Raw genomic sequence first — 9,544 nt, 5'->3', positions numbered from 1 at the left:
CTTCTCAGTTCCAATGGGTTCTTTTTTTTTTTTATAATTTCCAATATGACTTCTTATTCATGCTACTACTACTACCAAGTCACTTCAGTTATGTCCCACTCTTTACGACACCATGGACTATAGCCTGCAAGGCTCCTCTGTCCATGGGATCCTCCAGGCAAGAATACTGGAATGGTTTGCCATGTCCTCCTCCAAGCGATCTTTCCAACCCAGGGATTGAACCCAGGTATCTTGCATTGCAGGCAGATCCTTTACCATCCGAGCCATCTTATTCATGGGCTTACTTTAAAAATACATATTCTAAATATAATTTAAAAAATTTTAATTCCTAAATTAATTGCATTGTGGTTAGATTCCAATATTTGATTGGATTCCAATATTTTGATTGGATTCCAATATTTATATGATTCCAATATTTAGGTATTTGTTCAGGTTTGTTTTGTGAACTAGAAAATGTTCAAATTCTCCATGTGATTGAATAGAATGAAATGTATTTTATGTAGTTGTTGAGTATAATGTTCTATATGAGTTCATTACATGAATTTTGGTAATCATATTACTTACTTTCCCTCCCAAAACCAAACATCATAAGTGTAATGTAATTGTCATTTAGTAATTAAGCAATATGGCAAGGACTAAAAGTGGTTTAGAAATCATACATATATAACATTGTTCACACTCTAAAGTAATGTGTTCAGTCTTTACCATAAATGTTACAGAATCATTGTTAAAAAAAATGATGTTGGATGAAGATGTAAAATAGAACATTAAAATCATAAAATATAGAGGTAGTAGCAAGAAAATATAGATTCGGGTTGTTTTAGAAAGTGTTTGAACTATGTCTAAGGCAAACAAAGGTCCATCTAGTCAAGCTATGGTTTTTCCAGTGGTCATGTATGGATGTGAGAGTTGGACTGTGAAGAAAGCTGAGTGCTGAAGAATTGATGCTTTTGAACTGTGGTGTTGGAGAAGACTCTTGAGAGTCCCTTGGACTGCAAGGAGATCCAACCAGTCCATCCTAAAGGAAATCAGTCTTGGGTGTTCATTGGAGGGACTGATGTTGAAGCTGAAACTCCAATACTTTGGCCACCTCATGCAAAGAGTTGACTCATTGGAAAAGACCCTGGTGCTGGGAGGGATTGGGGGCAGGAGGAGAAGGGGACAACAGGTAGCTGGATGGCATCACTGATTCGATGGACATGAGTTTGAGTAAACTCCAGGAGTTGGTGATGGACAGGGAGGCCTGGCGTGCTGGGATTCATGGGGTCACAAAGAGTCAGACACAACTGAGTGACTGAACTGAACTGAACTGAAGGCAAACAGATATAGTAAAGGCTTAACATACTTGAAAAACAGGGTAACCACAAATCAAAAATATACATTAGATTCACAAAAATCAAAAAGAAGAGAACACAAGCATAAAGTAAAAGAAGTCCACAATGGAAACCACAAAAAGAAAGGGACATAGAAGAAACACAGTAATCAACTGGAAAACAAAATTTTAAATGGCAATAAAAATGTATTTATCAATAATTACCTTATAGGTCAATGGACTAAATGCTTCAATCAAAAGACATAAAGTGGCAGACTGGATTAAAAACAGGAGCTCACAATGTCCTGTCTGCAAGAGACCCACTTTAAGGCAATGGACATTAATACAGAGATTGAAAGTAAGGGGATGGAAAAAGATATTTCATGCAAAAGGAAATGACAAGAAAGCAGGGATAGTAATACTCATATAAGACAAAATAGACTTTAAAACAAAGTTCATATAGAAAGACACTATGTAATGATGAAACGATCAACATAAGAAGAGGGTCTTACACTCATTAACATTTATTCACCTAAAATAGGAGCATCTAAATACACTAAACAAATACTAAGAGACATAAAGGGAGAAAATGATGGCAATACAATAACAATAGGAGACTTTAATACCCCATTCACATTAATGGACAGATCTTCTAAACAAAACCAATAAAGCAGCAAAGATCCTAAATGACAGAATGGAACAGGTAGACTTAAAGGATATTTTCAGGACATTACATCTAAAAAAATGAGAATACACATTCTTTTCAAGTTCACATGGAACATTCTCTAGGACTGACCATGTACTAAGGTACAAAACAAATGTAAATAAATTTAAGAATATAGAAATTATTTCAAATATCTTCTCTGCCCACAGTGTCATGAAGCTAGAAATCAACCACAGATAAAAAAATTCAACTACATGGAGTCTAAACAACTTGCTACTGAAAAATCAATGAGTCAACAAAGAAATTATAAAGGAAATTTAAAAACACCTTAAGATATTACATTTAGAATGGATAAACGATAAGATCCTAATGTATAGCACAGGGAACTATACTGAATATCCTGTGATAAGCCATAATGGAAAAGAATATAAAAAGAATATACATATATATACATGTATATGTGTGTGTGTATATATATGAGTCACTTTGTTGTACAGCAGAGATAAACACAACATTGTAAATCAACTATTCTCCTATTAAAAATGTTTTAATATACCTTGAGACAAAAGAAAAAGAAAACACAATCATGCAAATCTATGGGATATAACAAAAGTGGTTATTATAAGGAAGTTCATAGCATTATAAGCCTTCCTTAAAAAAACAAGAAAAATCCCAAATAAATGACCTAAACTACCACATAAAATTACTAGAAAAAGAACAAACAAATCCTATACTCAGCAGAAGGAAGGAAATAATAACAACCAAAGAGGAAATAAAATAGAGATTAAAAAATAGAAAAAAATCAATCAAACCAAGAGCTGCTTATTTGAAAGGGTAAACAAAACTGACAAACCTCTGGTCAGGTTCACCAAGAACAAAATAGAGAGAACCTAAATAAGCAAATAAGCAAAATAAGAAATGAAAAAGGAGAAATATCAACCAATAGTGTATACATACAAAAAACCATAAGAGAATTCTATGAACAGCTGCATGCGAACAAATTCAACAACCTAGAGGAAATGGACAACTTTCTAGAAAAGTACAGCCCACCAAAACTGAAGCGAGAAGAAGTAATTTAAATAGACCTGTCACTAGAAGTTAAATAGAATATATAATTTATAAAACTTCCCACAATCAAATATCCAGGACCACATGACTCTACAGATGAACTCTACTAAACACCCAAGGAATTTTATCAATGCTTCTCAAATTCTTCCAAAAGACTGAGGAGAAGAGAATACTCCCAAAGACATTCTATGAAGCTGCAATCATCCTGATACCAAAACCAGAAAAAGATACTACCAAAAAAAGAGAAAATTACAGGCCAATGTCTTTGATGAATGTAAATGTAAAAATTCTCAACAAAATATTAGCAAACTAAATCCAACAATACATAAAAAGATCATACACCACGACCACATGGGATTCATCCCAAGTTCACAAGGATGGTTCAATATACACAAATAAATCAACAAAAACATCAACAAAAGAGAAAACAAAAACCACATGATCGTCTCAATAAATGCAGGAAAAAGATTTGACAAAATTCAACATCCATTCATAAAAAAAAAAAAAAAAAAACACTAGAAAAATCCCCCTGTATATGTTTAAGGAAACAGCAACAAAGACATTAATACTATGCACTGTAGTGAACGATATCAGTAAAGCAGCATATGCTAGCACACACGAAATAACGTATTTGCTATAAGCTGCTGGAAAAGCAGCCACACTCATGTTCCTTGAAATGCAAGTACTTCTTACCTGACTCCTGCTGAAAAACGTTTTTCCCATCATTCTACTCTAAAGAAGAATCTGAAATTATTGTGCATGCAACAAAAGCTGAGATGTAGATGGAAATCTTCATTTTTTTTTTTTAATCTTGAAAGTTAACCACATTGTTGCATGGCCTCATTTCTAAATTCAAGATTTAAAAACTTTTTTTTCTCAATTTGACTGAGTGGAGGAAAAAAATTAAAGGCAAAAGTATTAGAAATTTTTAAAAAGTGAAGGTGTTAGCCTTAAATCTACTTCAGAAAATAGATATGATCCTCTCCAAGAAATACTCAACGCTTTGGTTTGCTTCAGTAAAACTGCATTATCACAATAGACCAAATTTTCAATTTCATGAGTTGAACTGGAGTTATGTCTTGTACCTAGTTATCTTAGTGAAGCTAGCCTGCTAACACTAGGAAGAGAGGATTGCATAATAATCACTGATGCCCATATCTTCCTCATAGATAGAACCCTATCCTGGCAGAATGGGTGAAATGATACCTTGTTTCTCCCCTGATTCTAAGTATTCTTTGGTAAGTATCTATTGTAAAAGTGCAGTATGGTGATCATAGTTACTGACAGCAGTGCTGATAATCAACAGCACTGAGAAATAGTGTGTTTCAAAAGTCTAAAATTTAATTACTAAAATTTTTAACATTTAAATTGCAACAATTACATTTTCATAAAATTTCAGATTTTATTCTTATGAAACAATTCCTTTTACTAGGATGATGTTAACATTTGGCCTCAACTTTGGCTGCCTGTGTGCTTAGCTGGGTCTGACTCTTTGTGACCCTATGTAGCCCCCCAGGCTGCTCCGTCCATGGGGTTGTCCAGGCAGGAATACTGGAGCGGGTTGCCATTTTCTTCTCCCGGGGATCTTTCCAACCCAGGGATTGAACCCATGTCTCCTGTGTCTCCTGCATTGCAGGCAGGTTCTTTACCTGCTGAGCCATCCGGGAGAGTTGAATATTGATTTGTAAACCCTAGTGAAATGTACATTTGGTATATTTCCAGAATATAGCTTAGAGAAACTCCTGAATGTGTGCATCCAGAAACGTGTTCAAAATTGATTATTGCAGCTCTATTCATAATTTAAAAATTGGAAACACAAACGCCTATCACCATTACATTGAATAAATAAATTTTGCTCTATTCATACAATCAGATATTACTTAGAGGTGATAACAAACAAACAAGAGATAGCACATTAACAGGGATGATTCTTATAAATATAATTTTAGTGAAAGAATCAAGTCCCTGAAGAATGTGTGGTATAACTCCATCCACGTAAATAACCAGACGTAATTAAACATTATGAGGAAGGGGAGAAGGAAGACACATACATTATTTCTAAAAGAGCAAGGAAAGAATAACACCCAAGTCTGAACTCTGCGTACCTTTGGGAAAGAGGCAGTGGAGCAGGATAGTTGACTTCTCAACTTAGGAGGTACGTGTTGAATTAGGTGATGAATTCACGGTTTACCATATGATTATGAAAAGGGATAAAAGTAGCCATCTCTGCACAGAATGATCATAGTAATGTGCCATGAACCAAGAGTTGTGACTAACACAGTTCTGTGCACCTGGGACCTATGAGAAGAAGCAACAAAATCAGGGAATGGTTATCGTGGGCAAATCAAAGTAGTATTTCCTGACCTCGGCTACCAACAGTTTATGAGAGAAGGGGCCGTGATTGGGAGCCTCTAAGGTACTGGCACGGAGAAGGCAACGTCACCCCACTCCAGTACTTTTGCCTAGAAAATCCCATGGACGGAGGAGCCTGGTAGGCTGCAGTCCATGGGGTCGCGAAGAGTTGGACATGACTGAGCGACTTCACTTTCACTTTTCACTTTTATGCATTGGAGAAGGAAATGGCAACCTACTCCAGTGTTCTTGCCTGGAGAATCCCAGGGATGGGGTCGCACAGAGTTGGACACAACTGAAGTGACTTAGCAGCAAGGTACTGGCAACATTCCAGTTTCCAGTTTAGATGGTGGTTATACAAGGATTCACTTCATACTTATTTAGTAGATAGCATTTGTACATTTCTTATATTTTCCTGTATGTATAAAATAATCCATAATTTTTAAAAGGTAAAGGCAAACACATACACACATACACACAAACACTCACAAAGATACATTCATGTTACATATTCACTTGCATATATTAAACACACGGAGGTAAGTTTTGGTGAGAGTGGTCAGTGGCACTAGTCACTGGGAATGGGGAATCAGGAGTCAGCAAATCTGTTTCTGATAAGTTAATGTTTTGTCAGTTCTGCTTACACTCCATCTCTATAACTAATGAGTGTGGAAAGACACCCAAATGCTTAATGCCAAGGCTTAGAACAGCTCCATTGGACTCACTTCATCTGCCTGAACGTTTTTATTATGAAAGGTAAATTACATTACACATTTTCTCAGTTATTTTCCTCTGCTGAACTAAAGCAGCAAAATTTCCACAAGCATCAGCATTGCCTTATATATCATCTTTGCCAGTTTACTCCATTATTTACTATTTTTATCAGTCTATTGCCACTGTACTTCATTAAAATATATCATTTCTTAAGGCCAATTTTGAAAAAGAAAATAAATCAACCCTAAGTCCACCAAACTAACATAACTCTATTGTGCACATTTTCTTTCTACTCACATACATACTTTGAAACAGATGCAGTCATAATGTATCCTGTGTTTTAATTCAGCTTTTTTCTCTTAACATCATAGTGGAAACATTTTTCCTTGTTTTTCAAGGTCTTCATAATTATAATTTTAATGGCTGAATAATATTCCATAGACTTAATGTTCTATAATTTACTAAACAATTTCACAACTGTTTTATACATATATTGTTTGTCGGAGACACTTTTGTAGTTATTATTATTATAAAGCTGCTACAATGAATATTATTTTCTTGCATGTAGATGTTTTGCTTCTGTGCAGAATTATCTCCTTAGGACACATTCCCCAAGGTGAGATTCTGGGTTAAGGGCTATGACTTTCTACAGTTGTCGCTTTGTGTTTCCATATTGCTTTAAGAGAATCATACTAGTTTACAATTGTCATCGGTAAAGTACCAAAGTGCCAATTTGAATGTAAGCAGCTGCCATTTGTGGGATTAATCATTGCTGCTATCAGAAATTCTTTCCCCAAGATAGAAATGTTTGACTCTTTGCTTTTCTTTCTTTTTAAAAAATTAAAACTTCCCTAACTCTGGCATGTCCAAGGTTTCTTCACCAGCTAGACTGATCGCCATAGAAGTTTTAATTTGGCACAACTTAATGGATAGTCACGCAGGCTTTCCCTCTCTACCAATTGCCATTTCTTCTGTAACAGGAACTCATACCGGCTGAAACCAGGCAGAAATATATGAGGAATATGTAAGGAATCTGTATTGCCCGAGGTTCCCACTTCACCCAAGTATATCTCAGTAGTTTCTTGAAGATATTTTTAAGATCTTCATTCCCAAATGAACTTTCTATTACACTGGATAGCTTGCTTGTGTATGGGTGTGTGTGTAGTTGCTCAGTCATGTCTGTCTCTTTCGATCCCATGCACTGTAGCCCACTAGGCTCCTCTGTTCATGGAATTCTCCAGGCAAGAATATTGTAGTGGGTAGCTATTCCCTATACCAGGGGATCGTCCCCACCAAGGATTGAACCTGGGTATCCTGCACTGCAAGCAGATTCGTTACCATCTGAGTCACTAGGGAAGCCCAGCATGCTTATATATCTCCCTAAATCTTGGACCTTTACCTTATCTCTGCTGCCTTTATCATGTCCTGTTTAATTTTTTTTTTTTTTTGATCAAGCATTTCTCTTCAAAAGAGTTATTTCCTACCAGTCCTTCAACATGGGCTGGAGCTGTTTGAAATTAAAGTCCTGTCATTGTTATTTTCTGTCATCTACATTTCAAAACACAAGAATTAGAGGCTAGAACAGTGATGCATTAAGTAAGCCCAGCCCTAGGCTCCTTCATTCCAGTGGGAGCCCCATCTACTGTCATTCTGGTGAACTCAATAAGCCATTCCAGGGCTTACCCAAAACACCCCATCAGTGAATCCACATGCCTGCTAGGGGAGCATAGAGAGAACACACTAAAATTGACATCAGAAATTCACAGGCAATTTTACCCTCTTCTCTAAGGTTAACTCATAAGTGTGTATTCTCCCATATTCTCTTGTTTTATTCTTCCAAGCTCTTTTTGCATAGTCTCTGCTTATAGAGTATATAGCTGGACTCACAACTCGTTCAGAGACCCTAAAGGAAAGAGCAGTTCCTTCATAAATAAATCCCGGGGACCAAGTTCTTCATAAAACCTGGAAAGAGAGGTCTCCCAAAGACCAAACATTGCCAAAAAGGAATGGCCCCTATAAAGTACTTTTAACCACCCCCACTGCTGTCAAACTTAAATGGATATCTGGAAAGAAAGTGTTAGTCGCGCAGTCGTGTCCAACTTTTTGTGACCTCACGGTCTGTCCTTAGAATTCTCTAGGCAAGTGGGTTGCCATTGCCTTCTCCAGGGGATCTTCCCAATCCAGGGATCAAATCACAGTCTCCTGCACTGCAGGCAGATTCTTTACTATCTGAGCTACCAGGGAAGCAGACAATGGATATCCAGCTGGGTACATTTGTCCAGACTAAAATTTTACCTCCAGAAACTTCACAGGTCACAACAGAAAAACAATACATCTGTAAGTCAGTGGAAGAACTGAGATATCTATTCAAAAGACAGGAATCATTAACAGACAAGGTTCATGGCAAATAGATGAGGAAACAATGGAAACAGTGAGAGACTTTATTTTAGGGGGCTCCAAAATCACTGCAGATGGTGACAGCAGCCATGAAATTAAAAGACGCTTGCTCCTTGAAAGAAAAGCTATGACCAACCTAAACAGGATATTAAAAAGCAGCGACATTACTTTGCCAACAAAGTTCCGTCTAGTCAAAGTTGTGGTTTTTCCAGTAGTCATGTATGGATGTGAGAGTTGAACTATAAAGAAAGCTGGGTGCTGAAGAATTGATGCTTTTGACCTGTGGTGTTAGAGAAGACTGTTGAGAGTCCCTTGGACTGCAAGGAGATCAAACCAGTCAATCCTAATGGAAATCAGTCCTAAATATTCACTGGAAGGGCTAGTGGCTGAAGCTGAAGTGCCAATACTTAGACCATCTGATGCGAAAAGCCGACTCATTTGAAAAGACCCTGATGCTGGGAAAGATTGAAGGTGGGAGAAGGGGATAACAGGATGAGATGATTGGATGGCATCACTGACGCGACGGACTCCGGGAGTTGGTGATGGACAAGGAAGCCTGGCGTGCTGCAGTCCATGGGGTCTCAAAGAGTTGGATACGACTGAGCACTTGAACTGAACTGACCCGAAAGTCATAAAGTGGGCAGGCTCCTATTTGGAGCCTTTATGGTACTTGGAACCTCTCTTGTTTCCTTGACTGATGTGGTTCTTGACGATTGTTTGGCTCTTGTTTGCATTCATAATTTTGGCAGGGGCAATGTTATCTCCCTTGTCTGGTCAACAGTTAAGGAGGCCAAAGTCGATCCTGGTTCCTTTCCTTGTGTGCTCAGTAACTCAGTCAAGTCTGACTCTTTGCAACCCCATGGACTATAGCCCACCAGGCTCCTCTGTTCATTGAATTTTCCAGGCAAGCATAATGGAGAGGGTTGTCATTTTCTATTCCAGGGGATCTTCCTGACCCTGGGATTGGTTCCTTCCCTTTAATGGCTATTGTTGTTCTCCTTTTTAGCCCTTGTTTGATTAACCTTTTGGTTAAGTTT

The sequence above is a fragment of the Dama dama genome, chromosome 20 (genome assembly GCF_033118175.1).
Source record: "Dama dama isolate Ldn47 chromosome 20, ASM3311817v1, whole genome shotgun sequence".
Taxonomy (NCBI): domain Eukaryota; kingdom Metazoa; phylum Chordata; class Mammalia; order Artiodactyla; family Cervidae; genus Dama; species Dama dama.
Note: the sequence above shows the minus strand (reverse complement) of the source record.